General features: G+C 42.9%; 1 pseudogene; it reads left to right on the top strand.

Moving 5' to 3' along the window:
- Window positions 1-15,558, top strand: part of LOC118342630 — a 37,497-nt pseudogene extending 21,939 nt beyond the window's left edge.
- Window positions 15,559-15,877: the final 319 nt, after the last annotated feature.

A 15,877-nucleotide genomic window follows, 5' to 3' on the forward strand; every position in this document is an offset into this window, starting at 1 on the left:
ACACACACACACACATGCAGTGGGCATGGTTGCTATTCCTGTGTTCTTTGTCTGTGTGCTCTGTGCACCCACGCATGAACCCACTTACCTCTCCCCACTAACCTGTGTTGTGTGTCTGTGTACTTCGTGTGTGAGACAGATATTAGCTCGCCCACTTTTATTTAATCCACTCTTGCTGTTTGTGTGTGTGCGTGTGTGTGTGCACATCTGTGTTTTTGTGTACCCCATTATACAGCAGTGTTTTGTGTGTGTGTCACAACTCCTAACCTGTCCCCAGTGACAAGAGCCGTATTGTCTGCTGTGTGAATCATATGCTTGTACCCCATTAGTAATCTGCCTTCAAATGGCTATTATCAACTATCATAGCCAGCTTGTCTGTCTTCTGGCTCACTCTCCAAGCGCCATAGGAGATCAGATAGCAGCATGTGGTTTATTAGTCATCAGGAACTGGTCTGTTTTTCAGGAGATTTTTTCCTGTTCCTTAATATGACTTTCGTAAGATTTTTTTTTTTTTAGTGTGTTAAGAAGTGCTAGCTTGTGAAACTAAAGAGATTTGGAGAGTGAGCATTGCACCTCACGTTCTTATATTTCTAGTTAGTCTGTTTTCTGAATTTATTTTCCAATAAATTCCCATGGTAATAGAAGTTCTTAAAAACACAACAAATACTGCTTACTGGTCTCTTTATCACTTTGATTTTTATACACAGACTTCCCAGTATGGAAACGAGAATAATCTAGCCACTGTAGCTCATTAAAAGACACACATTTCCCAGCACAGACACACTATTTGTGAATCACACACAAAATGCATTACAACTCTTGATCAGAAAAAGTCCAAAGAACCAGTTCCAAAGTGAAGTTCCAATAAAAAGGATATGCAGGGAGAGGATTGATATTGCCATTTAAATGTGCGTGTGTGTCTAAAATTTCCCATGAATTGCGAACAATCAGTGAATGAAGGGGTGATGAAATGATGAAATATGAAAAATGGAAAGAAAGTTGAGAAAAGAAAGGATGTAACTCTACTTCTTGGAAATGTTGGTGTCTGTTGGACAGTAAAACGCCACAGCTTGACTCTCTTAAGTCTCTCCTAAAGGGAAAAGCAGATTGCAGTTACTCAACTTGTGTGTGTCTCCATTGTTTAGCCAGACGCTGATCACAGGGGAGCTCGCAGCAATGTCAGAGGCATCGTGCCCGTGCAATACTCGGAGTTAGGTTGCTGGCTAACTTTAAACTCCTGTGACTATATGGGCACTTTTTCATCCACAACAAAAATCAATTAACATCTGCCTCCAGTGTTTAACCACTGCAGTTGTACTTGGCCTTGTATTGTAATGTGGCAACACTGTATTGTAAACACTAGGTATTACATTGTCTGTATGAGTGCTGTTCTCATTGGCCTTAGTGTACAAACTGTCATCTGTTGTGATACCAGTTCCTCACTTTTAGTAATGGCAGTTACCGACACTTGCAGACACACAGTTGCACTTTACACACCTGACATTGGACTTTGGTTTCACCGTGTCTAGATTTTCCATGACTGTCTTTGTCTCCATTTACACCTGCTATTAAAATGTGATCTGTATCCTGATAAGGAGAAGCGCTCAGAATTTGATTGAACGTATCGGGGCATTGCGATTGATATCAGCAGAGTCAGCAGTTCATGACAATTCAGAGAGAGTGGGGGGGTTTTTTTGTATTTCTGGAGAAAGCACCACCCATGTAGGCAGGGATGTCGTGACTCACTCTGGAGTTTATCCACTCACCTTCACAAAGACTGGTGTAATCCATTTCCACCAGTTTTTACTCCTTTTAACTGATCCACTGTGAACGAGTCAGTAAGCATTCAAAGTAGCTACAAACACTGTCGCAGCCAAAACGAGCTGGTCAAAAAGCATTACTTAACAATGAAATGATAAGTAAATGGCAGGTACACTGTGCAGTTTTTAATAAACTGACACCTGCCCCTTTTTTTGGTTTACTTTACCATCCGCCAACCTATTTCTAAAAGAATCTAATCCCAATAAGCACACAATGCAGACAATGAGAGCACACATTGTGTAAATGGAAAAGTCATAATTGATTTAATTACCATCTGGGCACCATATCTAGATACAGTTTACTTTACCCAGGGATTTAGTTGCCAGGTGTGTCTTCTTTCCAACTCTTTTACAACTCCTTTTTTCAGTTTTTTTATGTCGTGTTATCTGTTTTTCATCAGTTCTTTTGTTATTTTGTATGGTTGCTCTTGTGTGTTCTTGTCTGCTTTTATGGAGCTGCCCCAAGGCGGTTTCCTATCAAATGTTGACAGGGCAATAAAGTGCTGAAAAAATTAAACAATTCCCCGTTTAATATGCCAGATTAGTGTGCCTATACGCAGATACATTAGGTGCTGTTTCGAGAGCGTGATGGCATAACGGCGGTGCAACAACTTTCATATTATAGGAGCACGATGGCGTCATCCGCTGTCATTGCAACCTGGATCAATAAGCCACATCACACCAGAGTTATAGTCTGTCAGCCTTGAACATATCATTGTTAACAGTTCAATGTCACTGCTATATAGATATGACAGACTTTGTAGAGTGTGGGAAACTGATTGTAACCTTGGTATTTAGGATAGAGTGTTTCTTTACAGTTACATAAACACACACACACACAAAATTCAGCATTGTTATATTGTGGCCATATGTTTCCCACCCTCAGCTTTCTCAGCCTGATTGCCAAGGCACATCTGGTCCTAATGAGGCGCGTGTGTGTGTGTGTGTGTGTGTGTGTGTGTCACTATGCTTTTGCTATTCAGCCTTTCAGCCTGGCCTTGTGTTGAAGTGGTGTTGAGTCTTTTACTGCCACCCACTGCTTTACAACTCAAAGCCTATACTTTTAACTGTTGGATAATCGTGTGTGTGCTTGTGTGAGTGTGTGCTCTGATAGTAGTTCTAAAACCATAGCTTATATTTTGTCTGTGCATATCTCTAGGCTTGTTAATCTGTTATAACGGTGCTGATTTTCCAGCTTTGATGGCGATAGCAGTGAAGCTTTGATATGACTGCGGCCTGTGGGAACAGATTTCCCGGAGACACTGGATCCACTTTACACCAAAGACCGAGACCAAAATGTGTTCAGGAATTCAACGTACATGTTTTATTCTCCATTCTCTGATTCCCAACGGTCTCATATGTCTTGTATCCTTTCACAAATGCTCCTCTCTGCTAAGGCAGTGTTATTTCTTTATTTTACCTCCCGTATTGTCTACTTCCTTACCAACTCTATTTTCTCTCTTTGAAAAATTGGAACTGGTTTCCATACATTTTTTTTTTTTGCCTTATGCTATTCTCAAGGGAGACAAAACAAAGCAACCTTCAAGCACAAAACAGGATGCCAGTTGACTGTTTTGTTTTTTTTGCAAATGCAATATGTCTTTTTGTACCAAGAAATTTGCGTGCACACACAGTATAAAGTCCTCACTATTATTATCAACTGCATTATAGCTGTAAACACAAGCACCTATTGTGTTGTTGGCTCTGCTATCAAAACAACACCAACAACAACAGAAGCTGGAGTATATTTCGGTTTTTCTTGTTGTGTCGATCCTTTCTTTGCATTCATGTGTGTTCATGATCATCCAGCTGAACACCCCTCTGTTCTCTCCTCCGTCCCCCAGGGTTTGCCTTCCCGGATTGGGCCTACAAGCCTGAGTCAAGCCCGGGCTCCAGACAGATCCAGCTGTGGCACTTCATCCTGGAGCTGCTGAGGAAAGAGGAGTACCACGATGTCATCGCCTGGCAGGGAGACTACGGAGAGTTTGTCATCAAGGACCCAGACGAGGTGGCCCGCTTGTGGGGAGCCAGAAAGTGTAAACCGCAGATGAACTACGACAAGCTCAGCCGAGCACTAAGGTGAGACTAAAGTGGGTGAAAAGGGGTGAAAGCAAAGAATGACGACCTCTTCACACTTACGCCCAGATTATACTTGAAATTCATGTGATCCAAGTGGACTGTAAGTGCCAACAAAAAAGGGAACAAAGCTCTATATGCAAATACAAAATGTATAAATGTGTCCTTTTTTGGACTATATCTGCCCTATAAGAAGCACAAAACTTAAGGATGTCCCGTTGTCCCGGGTACAATAACAATAACAGCCGGGACACAAAGACACAGTGTCTGTGAAAGTAAGTTCAGCGTCAGACCATCAGGGAAAGGGCACGAAATATATTCAGTTATATTGTAATTTATTCCTATGCATGCTTCTCAGAGAAGTAGCAGTCCAAGACTTTCCTGTGAACAGTTCCTCCTGCGCCGTGTGCCAGTAGTCAGTAGGTGTGGCGTGTGGGGAATGTTTGATCTGCTCTCTCACTCTTTCTCTCCAGATCGGTGGATAAGGGTGTTCCTATAGCTTATATGTAAATAGTGTGTTTGAGCTTGGAAATATTTAAATAGTGTGTTTTGATCTTCTCTTTCCCTTTGTAGATTTTTTAAATTCAAATATATTATGTCATTGAAGTGAGTTTATTATTTGGCTAAATAATAAAGTGTGTGGATCAAAAACAGGTTTGCATTTGCAGTGATGCATTTATTGATCAAAAAGTTAGAAATAAAGAAACTCCCATGACTGAAATAATAATGAAAACTGACTGTGGCCAAACACATCAGAAATAGGTGCAGGGATAGCAGAAGTTCAGTGGCGGAGCGGAGTGACTTAATGAAGTGATGCAGGTTACTGAGACAAAGTTATTAAACTATACTCATTATGTTGAATTTGGAACAATGGTTGTTAAGTGAGGGACAGAAAGTAGAATTTGGGATGGCTGCGGGACATTGAGGACACTACCCAATAAGGATGTTTTGTCATTTCATTTGCTCCTTTTTGTTTTTGCTTCTTTGTCACTGAACACAGACAGTCACATCTGACAGCTAAAAGTAACATAAACCCTGCATATGACACAGGAAACTGAACACATGTCCAGCCAAAACTCGTCCATTCACCCCCATTTGGTTGCCTTAATGTTGGTGAGAGAGAGAGAGAGAGAACCCAGATGAGTCGATCTTAAGTTACAGGAACTGGAATCATGTTTTGAACTCCAGATGAACTGTGATCAACTCAATGAAGTATACAAGATATGCTTAATGGCATTTCAAAAACAGAAGCTAAAGAATAGAAGGAGGGAAGTAGTGATAAAAGGTTTCGTCTTATTTCTTTGTCATGAACCGTATTCACTATTTAGATTCTGCTGAGTTACAAAACAGAACAACACATACAGAGACCATGAATTGGGAAAAGAAACTGTAGCTTATGTTCATCATCTTTTCAAGCTTCTGTGCTTTGTTAAATAATGATTCCCAGGAACAGTTGTTACATTATCTACTTTCCCTCTGTAGTTGGTTGTGTGCGATGTTAACGACATTAAGGTTTGAGTTTATTTTTTATCTCCTATTTTACAGAGAGTTTTCTGTAACTGGCTTAGGGGTTAATTTGAGCCCAATTACAACTGCATCAAATGTGTAAGACAGAAATTATGTGGTGTTAATGCCGTGAATGTGCATCTGCGCTACGTGCTAGAACTCGAGGGTGACAGTAGATTTAGAAACACACACCTTCACCCTCCGCAGAGCACATGTGGGATGCTGCAGAGTTTTATTTAGCTGCCAGTCTGTACTCTCATAATCATGTACACAAACACACACACACACACTGCTAGTCATCAGTGTCGCCTCCTGTGTTGTAGGTTGGTGTGGGTTATAGTTTGCCATGGTGATGACTAGTTACACTGCCTCATCACCACACACAGACTCTCACACACACATACATACACATACACTTAACACCTTGTTATATGTCAGCCCTCCTCCAGCCCATCTGTGTCTTGTTTGTTGCTTAAACCTTTTTTTATCTTAGACTTAACCTCATATGGCTGTATATTTAAAGACACCCAACCTTTTCTGAACTTCTATAGGAATATATTTAACCACATATTTATTGATCAGAACGTGATCCAGAATTTAAAGAGCTGATTGATTTTGAAGTATTTTATATTTGTATGTTAGTTCATTTAACAGGGAAAATGCAGATGAATGTTATATAAGGAGGAACAATGCAGCAGATGTAGTGTGTGTGTGTATAGGAAGCTCGTTAAACGACAGACTGCCAAAGTGTGTAGGTTTTCTGTAGGTTTTATTTGATGCCACTAATAGAAGAGTTGAGAGTCATTGGTGTGATCCACAGTTATTTGAAACATCAACATGTCATTAATACACAGAAACATACACAACACACTAAATGGCTTATATCCATAAGAAAGTATTGAGCCCACAAAGGTTTAACAGTAAATGAAGTCAATTTGATGCAGGAGCAGTTACCTTCTATCTGGTTTCAGTGAGTATTTTACATCAAGGACCAGCTGGAGCCAACTTGTTGTTGTGGTGTCTTTTCTGTGGTTTGTAAACCTTTTTATATGAATGAAGAGCTGTTAATTAATTCTGAAGTCTTGTTTGGAAGAAAGTTCTCTCTCCGTTAGAAGTGTTTGATTGATACGTCTCTGCGTCTTTGAAGTGAGTGTTCATTGGTACGTGTGTGTTCATTCATGCATATAAAGTGCATGTGTGTAGAGACGTGAGTTTGTGCTCATCGTGTGTGTTCAATGCATATAGGTCGGGACTATACAGTCAAAGTCCTTTCTAGTTTATTTGAAGGAAGTTCAAATGGTCTTCAAAGAGCCTGAAGTGAGCCTGGACCCGGTATGTGAGACCGCCAGCTGTCCCATATTGACTCAATTCTGTCTAAGTGTGTGTGTTTGTTCCTTTCACATGTATGTGCCTGGCCTTTTCCTCTGTGAACATAATGTCCCTCCGGCTTTTACTGCACATGCAAGCCTGATATTGTTAACACTCGCTCACAAATACTGCTGTGTGTGTGTGTGTGTGTGTGTGTGGTGTGTTGTGTGTGTGTTGTGTGTTGTGTGGTGTGTGTGTTGTGTGTGGTGTGTGTGGGTGTGTTGTTGTTGTTGCGCTTTGATTTAGTCATTTTGCGTGCAGTGTGTTTCATGTGCATGACCGGTTGCCAGGTACTTGTTAATTTCTACCTGTACAACGTTTTCATGTACTGAACCTCAGCACAAATTTAAGCAAAGACAGCTGATAAACCGAAAGATTGAGCATTGTCAGAGATTGAACGTGTCAATACTTGTATGTGATACTCAGAGCACCTCTTAAATACTAAATATTATCAATTATAACTTACTTTCCTTTTGATGGGGTATTATTCCATTACAGATTGTATGTTTACTTAACTCAATAATTAGAGAACCTTTTCCACCACCGCAATCTCCTATTGATTTGAGTTTATTATGGAAATTAAAGCCACTGTATGAACACTGTGTGCTCTCGAATAGATCAAATCACTGCTCTAATTTGTTTGGGTGTGTGCTTAGTAGTTTTCTCATTACTTACATATGTTTTCTGCATGGATCGTATGTTTGAGCATGTGGGCCTGCTCCTTTGTGTCCCCACCTCACTATGTAATATGTATTTGTGTGTGTGTGTGTGTGTGTGCCTGTGGTACATGTGATGGTGTGGGTGTGCGTAGTAGTCGGCTCTAGAAGAGGCCCTTCACTCATTGAGTCATTGAGGGGCTGGATGAGCTCCTGGTTCACACAATCCTGCTCTCCTGCTTTGTTCTGTGTTTTACCAAACTCCAGTGACTAATACTCTGATCACACATACAGCTGGGCATGGCATCATCATTGTGATCATCATTATTTCCACAATATTCTGTTTTCTCAACTGTCACTGCTCAACTGTGTGACTGATTTTTGGGAATATAATATAACGTCTTGTCTTCTACAGCAGTAATGGTGTGCAGCATTGAAAGTGTTGGGGGTCACAGTTTGATATCGTCATGCACCATTGTGTAGCTCTGTGGAAAGGCAGACGAAGGTCCAGCATGAAGGATTTTGACTTAGCAGAGTTAAATCGCATTTTGCAAATACTTCCTAGAATTAGTTTTATCCCACTTGGAGAAAAAAGGGGGATTAAACGTGGCGTTATTGAACATGAATCACCTCACACGTGTAGAATTCTTTTCTCTATTTACCATTATATTTTTTTACTGTACAATAGTAACAATAAAGCGTGTTTATGTGTGTTATATGTGTGGCCAAAAATGAACTATTGCTCTTTTTAGATGGATAGATGGATAAAGTCAAATGGATCACTGGACGTTAGCCAGTACTCACTGCCTTCCTGGTGTGATTTTTAGATTCAGCCTTTTCTGCTTCTGAAGAACAGCTTGAGTCTAACTTATTGTCAGCAAGAGACGTGTTTACGACTTGTTATTCAAAGCAAATCCGTATTTTTATGTACAAATTTAGCCACTGAGCTCCTCTCTGCTTGATTCTACTGGAAATGATGAGTAATGTATTATGTTTCCCAGAATGAAGTGTCCACTCTGAATTGAATGAGACACTATTTAAAAGTTTTTATGTAAAGAAATATGAATGTGGTTTTGTCCTGAAGCTATCGGTGAGTCACAGGGAGCCATTTTATCTTGTCGATGAGCTGTCAGCGGCTCGCTGTTCACTCCTCTACTGTGTATTGATGATGACTAATACACTCTTATTAATGGAGCTGCCTGGGTAAATCAGAACGGCTGTCTCACTTCCTTAAGTAATCACAGTGAGAGTTTGAATCCAGCCGTGTGTTCACATTGTGTAATTATGTGCTAATGTAGAATTAGCATGCAGGTAGTGCTTTGTACAGTGACGTGGTTTCTGATTTTTAATTTTTGTCTTTTCTAATATTACATGGCTGTGTATCTTTTTAATATACTGTGGCCAACTAGCAAACACCAGTTCAGTGACATTAAACATAAAAATCTCACTGTTAGGTGCAGTAGGGGTCGGAGTCTTTTTGCAGTCTCCTAGTTCAATTCGATTCAGATTGTTGATTCAGTAAAACGAAAGGTGTTTGGTTATCACTCCAGTGTCCAAACTGTCTGTGTGTCATTCTGACTAACAGAAAGAAGCAGAGAAAGGTGTGTGTGCGTGTGCGAGCAGACGTCTTTATTCAGTTATTTATTTAAGTTAATTTGGAAGCTTCTTCTTCCTCATGAAAATAATAAAATGGAAGTAGAGTTTACTGACCAGTATCGCAGAAGTTGATGTAGAGTAAGGGGGAAAGGGAAAAAAGGAACTGAGTGCTCCGCTCTGTTAACCTTAGTGAGGAACAGCCTCTCAGCTCTACTCTAGTACAGGGGAGCACCATTTTTATCCAAAACACTGTATAGACACATTTGAAATAAATGACCTATAGACCCAGTGCAGCAGTGTGTGCTCGTCTGCTCTGTAGGTGTTGGGCTTCAATGGAGTCACAAAATGCATCCCCTATATCTTGCAAAGTTAATTATTTGCAAATGCAAAGTCATTTTTAAGGCAGTTTTTATGTGAGTCAGTTGTTTTCATCCACCCCTAGAGTTCAGAGTTTACTGGTGACCCCATGGTCGAGCCATCGTCCATGTTTGTTTCTTTATTAATTGAAAAAAAAAAAGTTCCATTTTAACAACTGAAAAACCTCTAATGGCTCTTTTTATGCTTTCATCCTTTTCACATTGCTGTGCAGAACTGCTCATGTACAGTAATTACTTCACATTGGTAGGGATACAAGAAAGTGCAGATTTGATTGGCTGTTGACCCAGCCAACAAGATTGCTAAATGTCCACATATGGGCCAACTGTCACAGTTTATTCATTTTGGTTGCACTGTGAATAATCACTGGCTTGCTACACGACTGCGAGTCGTTTTGTGGCATGCAGGAGAAATCCAGATTTCTGTCCATTGTTTCAGCTGGAAAAATGTGCATAGAAAGTATTTATCCATGGTTTCACTTTTAGATATTCAGCTTAAACAATACGTGGCCATGTTTAAAGGTTTGCTTCATGCTGATGATGTGATCTGTGTTTAAAAATGATAAATCACTGGGAGATAACACTCTGCCTGTCCTTCTCTCTTTTTAGATACTACTACAACAAGAGGATCCTCCACAAGACCAAAGGGAAGAGGTTCACCTACAAGTTCAACTTCAACAAACTAGTGCTGGTCAACTACCCATTCATCGACATGGGCTCTGGTACGCACACACTCACAGTAACATTGTAAATCCACATTCTCAGTTGGTTTGTAGCATCAGACGTCTCATTGAAACGGTTTGAGATGTCTGTTATAATTTACAGGGGTTGTGTCAGTGTATTCAGCAAGCACTTAACCAGGGCTTTTGGTTTTTGAGATTTTGAAATGACAATAATTTAATGAAATCCCTTGGCAACTGAAATGTGTGGTTCTTTTCAATGGAAAGAATGAAATCACACTTGACTCCAAGTACCTGTTTAAGGAGGGCAGGCTTTTGGACTGACTTTTGTCTTTTTGGCCTTCAGGTGTTTGAGTTTGAAGTACTTGTGTGTGCAGTGTGTGTGGATTTCTGAACTTTACAATTAATTTGTTGATAGCTGTAACAAACAAATTACCTGTAAAGTATAACTTTAATCATCTTAAATAACTGCTGAACACACTTTGTTGTTTAGATTTTCATCTTTATTTATTTATTATGATTCTGGTTTACTTGTTGGCCACGAGCAGAAGTTTAGATGCTACGACTTCATGTAGCATTACAGTGATACTTTGCTCTGTATTTATTTCAAAGACTGTCGCTATCACAGTCGGTTGCAAAGACAGCTTTTGAGGAAATACCCAAAGATTGTATGTAACTGAGACAATCAGATATTATTGTCTGACAAATTTTCCTGTCAGTGGGCGACTTACCAATTTACTCATCAAAGATAAATCTTATCGGTAAAGACAACCCTGGTCCCATCTAAACACTGCATGTAATATAATGGAATCATATTCACATATTCATATTCTACACCTATTTTTGCCAAAAAAAAAGAATTAAATAAATAAATTGCCAACGATATCATCCTAGTAGAACTACAACTCATATATACATCAAACATAATCTGGGTTTAGTGGTGTGTGCATTGTCTGCCTGGTTACTGTGTGTGTGTGTGTGTGTGTTGTGTGTTGTGTGTGTGTGTGTGTGGGTGTGTGTGTGTGTGTGTGTGTGTGTGTGGTGTGTGTGTGGTGTGGTGGTGTGTGTGTGTGTGTGTTGTGGGTGTGTGTGCACTGTGTGTGTGTGTGTGTGGTGTTGCGCACGTGTGGTGTGTGCACGCAACACAGTGTGCACTTCCCAGTTTATCCCTCTCCTCCCTTCCTCTGAAGTCTTTGTCTCTCGTTCTGGTCGCCGGCCACCAGTGTAAACACAGGCCCATATGGGACTTTGGATACTGGGACATAAGTGCAGCACCGAAACTTTAAGTATAGCCTCCGTGTGATGTGCCCCACACACTGACATGTTTGATATGATGTTTCATACGATGTTACACACACACACTGCCCACCGTCAATCTGGATTGATACGCAAGCACAGACGTCACCAAAATCACACACACTGAATAAACCACACAGGGTTTTTTTTTTTTTCTTTTTCTCATGTCTCTGGACACACATGGCTGACCACACACAACACACACAACACACACACACACACACACACACACACTCGCAGCTTACTGGAAAAAAACAGAGGACCCAACCACATGTTGTGATGCAGTAAGACGACTTTCCAAATTAATTCTTGGCACGTGTGCGGATTGCCAAGAATTTATTGCAGTTGCCCACAGTCTCCCTGCAGGAGAGAGAGATGGAAAGGAGGATATGAAAGGAGAAGGAATTTGTGGCTTTGTGTACCAGGTTTTCTTTCTGTGTGCCTGTGACCTCTGGGAAAATAGTTGGAGTTTATTGGAGAAAGTGACCTTACTCTCATTCAGTCTTTTCCCTTTCTCTTCATCTGTTCCTCCAAAAAAAAAAACATGTTTTCTCACTTAGCCCAAGTAAATACCATGCAGTTATTGTTCTTTGGATGTTAATGCAATTTCATTCTTTGATGCACTTGCAATAAAAAAATTGAACAGTAGCCTTTCCTATCAGAACGCCAATGTCCTGGTTACTCTGGATAATCCACAAAACACAACATAAATAGCTTTCATTAGACCCACTTTCTACAAAGATTTGTTCCTGTATAAAACTGTCTGTGGATAATGTAACTTGGACACTTTTCCATACTTAGAGCACCATAAATAACAACCAGTACACCCCATACACTGGAGGATGCAGAAATTCTCAGACTAATATCCCCCAAACGGACCTGGCCTCGTTAGAGATAAGGAGAACATCACTGTATTTCCTTTATAATTCCCACAGAGCACAGGTCCTTAACATCACGTCTTCTCTTCCTCGCAGGTCGAGGAAGTCCTCAGAGTGCCCTCCAGTGCCAACCGGAGGCACCCATTTCCGTTTCCCTTCCTCCACGCCGTCAGGAGTCTCTCATCCAGCGAGGAGCTGCGCAGCCCAGGCATGTTCAGCAGTGTGCTCGCCGCTAGGCCGCGGCTCTAGGAGGACTGCAGCGACGGCTACCTCCACCACTCGGAGCTGGAGGAGGCTGTGGGGGCCGATGAGCGAGCGTGGGGCCTGATTAGGCTTTCAGGGCCTGCTTCCTTCCTCGCCTGCCTCATGATTCTCTCTCAGGGTCTTCGGCGGGGCACCGAACCCAGCAGGGCTCCCCAGACCTGCCCGAGTCCACCAGAGTCTCTGCTCCCATTCCCGGTCTCCCCCTCTGCCTGGAACCTGGGGGTCTTCTGGCCGCAACTCTGTCTCCAAAGCCCTGCCATGACCCCGACCCCACCTGTCCTACACCCCTCCCCCTCCCTGTCCTCTCCCATGATGGGCTCCCACTTCTCCTTCAACCCGGAGGACATGAAGCACTACCTGCAGGCCCACACCCAGTCCGTCTACAACTACCACCTCAGCCCCAGAGCCTTCCTCCACTACCCCAACATCATCATCCCTCAGCCCCATCGCCCCACCCTGGAGAAGCCGGCCACCCATCACCTCCACGCCCCGCCCCTGCCGCTCTCTCACTCGCTCAGCCAGCAGTCAGGAGGCGGGGAGGAGCAACACCAGCAGCACCCGTCACCGTTCAAGTTCAAGCTGCAGCCGCCTCCGCTTGGGCGCAAACAGAGGGAAGCAGGGAGCTCACTGGCTGCTTCCTCTTCCTCCAGCCAGTCCTCCTCATTCACAGGGTCTGGACAGAACGCAGGGCCGCCTAAGATCAAGGTGAGCCGCACACACACGCACACACACACACACACGCACACATACACACAGGTGGAGGAGAATGTCTAGAAATGTCTCTCAAGAGAGGGATATATAAAATGTCATGTTGTAATCTATTCTTCCTCCCCAGGTGGAGCCCATATCAGACATAGAGTCAGAAGAAGAGGTGGAGGTGACTGATATCAGTGAGGAAGATGAGCTCAATCACAATGACGAGAAGGATGAAGGGGACATCTTCACCCCGACAGCTCGTCACCATCATCATCAGCTCAACAACCACCACCGGGCCAACGGGAACGGGAGCAGCCTCTCTGCCCCTCCTCACAGTAACCCCGATGATGACCCTGATGATGATGAGGAGGTCTTCAAGACTCCCGCCACCCCTTCCATTGGCAGCGGCAGCCTGGCCTTCCCCCTGATCGGCCTGAAGAGTGAGCCGGGTCAGGCAGCTCCCATCAGCCCCGGAGGCACGCGCTGTATCCCGCTCAAACTCCGCTTCAAGCGCCGCTGGAGCGAAGACCAGAAGATGGAGGCGGACGGCGAGAGGGACGAGGCGGAGGACAAGAAAGTACGGGCTGAGAGAGAGGAGGAGGTGGAGGGGAAGAGAGTGGGGGAGGTGGAGAATGGTGGAGGGAGAGCAGGAGGAAGTGTTATTTTGGGGTTGATGCTGCCACCACCTCCCACCCAGCGCAGAGCGAGCTCAGAGCTGCAGAGGGCTACAGCGCAGCTGTCTCTGGAAAACACTGGCTGCTGAGCTTCATGTGCACACACACTTAGACAGAAACACACACCTCTCGGGAGTCTTGTCAACAAACTAATAGTTTTGTGTAGACCATAATGCCTTGTGGTTTCCTGCCAGCAGTAGTGAACGTAGCGGGGTTTGGTGTGCTCAGATGGCGACAGTAACTGAAAGGTGACTGTAAACACACTTCGTTGTATATATGAATATGTACACATACCATATGTAGGAAATGATGTTTTCTGGGCAATAATTAGAGGAGTTGTTGGGCACTTTTACTGACCTCACGGCCCCACAAGCTCCTTCAATTACTTAACAGAACAGATTTTCCTACATAGGTTTGATCTACATGTTCAAAAGTTAGTAAGAACAAGATGAATGTGTTACCGTAATTGCCCCCTCAGGATTTGTCAACACCTTTCACTTTGTACCCTCCAGTGGTCAGTACTGTCAGCAAGCAGCCACTCCACATTATGGCCTATGTAAAACCGTAAATCATAGATGTGCCTGTGTAGCCTCTAACGTACTGCAAGGCAAGACTCCTTTTGTGCCCCTGGTATCAAACATGAACGCAGCAGACGGAGTATTTTTGCTGTAACTTACAACATTAAGAGATAACCAAACTCAGTCTGTATATTTCCTATTTTTAACATTAGAGCCGTACACAGAGGGAGTCTACTCTTAATATCTCTTAGGAATTGCACATTGCCTTTTCAATGCCTCCTTGCCCTCGTGGTGCCAGTTATGCCATAAGTCTGCCAGGGATCACCTCACATCACACCTGTGCCCAGAGGATGTCCTTTAAAGGTCTCTGTTCGTGTGTCTGGTACAATGAAACAAATCACGTTCACCCTAAAGAGTACAACGCCGGCCGGAACTGTATAGCAGTAGATTGAATTGATTGATTTGTCACCCACACCTGGCTCACTTGAAGGTGGCGAGCCCTCCTCCTCACTTCCCCTCTCATTTGTACTCGCCATAACAGACAGACAGATCCTAATGTTACTAAAAACACTTTGAACAGCCCTGATAGAGATTACAGAAGTGCCTCTCTGTCTGCACCCTTCACCATTCAGCCGTTTACAAGATGGAGGGCAGTGAGCAAAAAAAATAAAAACGTAGACCTTGCTCCGATGGATCTTACAGACTGAAGAGGGATTTTTTTCTTTTCAAGAGGTGATTAGAAAGAACTCTGCAATCACAGTCTTTTCTCCAGGAAACAAGTCGGACAGTATCAGACTGCATCAGGGCCAGACTGAGAGGTCTCTTCATCCTGCTCATTCACTACAGTGTATAAAGACATGAAATGAGCGTGGAATTGTACATTTTAAAGACAGTCAGACTAAGCCTGAGCAGGGGAGGGAGATTTTGATGAACTGACTTCGACCTCTCAACCCCCGACCTGTCACACGCCGCCGTTAGACATTTTGTTGGCCAGCGAATGGTTTCCACTGTACAGAACAACCACCTGGGTCTCCGAGGGAAGCTCCGGATCTTTCTCTCCTTTTCTCGTCCCTTGTTGAGGAAATGAGGAAGCAGCAACCAGCAAGGCTGTAATTATAGACACACTTGTTTCCAAGTGTGTGTGTGTGTGTGTGTGTTTGTGATCCAAGCCTGGTGTAAAAACATGACCTCGGGGATGATACAGAGGGTGTTCTCAGCTTTTCGTGTCCCTGTTGCTTGCTCTCAATTTTTGGGGGTTTGGAGGTTTTGAGGGGCATTCCGTAGTGTTTCCTCCCTCTAAACCATACAGATCAACAGCTCTGTTTCGGCAATTCCGTTTTGTCCTTTTTTTTTTCCTTTTAAAGACTGTATTCCTTCTTTCAAAGATGCTTGTGCTCATAAGGTACATGGACAGTTATTTTAGGGCATTTGCAGTGATACTGAGGACTTTCTGTATTTAGAGATAATACGAAATC

This window comes from Morone saxatilis, unplaced genomic scaffold, assembly GCF_004916995.1.
Source record: "Morone saxatilis isolate NCDOM2014 unplaced genomic scaffold, NCSU_SB_2.0 Contig9, whole genome shotgun sequence".
Classification (NCBI taxonomy): Eukaryota; Metazoa; Chordata; class Actinopteri; family Moronidae; genus Morone; species Morone saxatilis.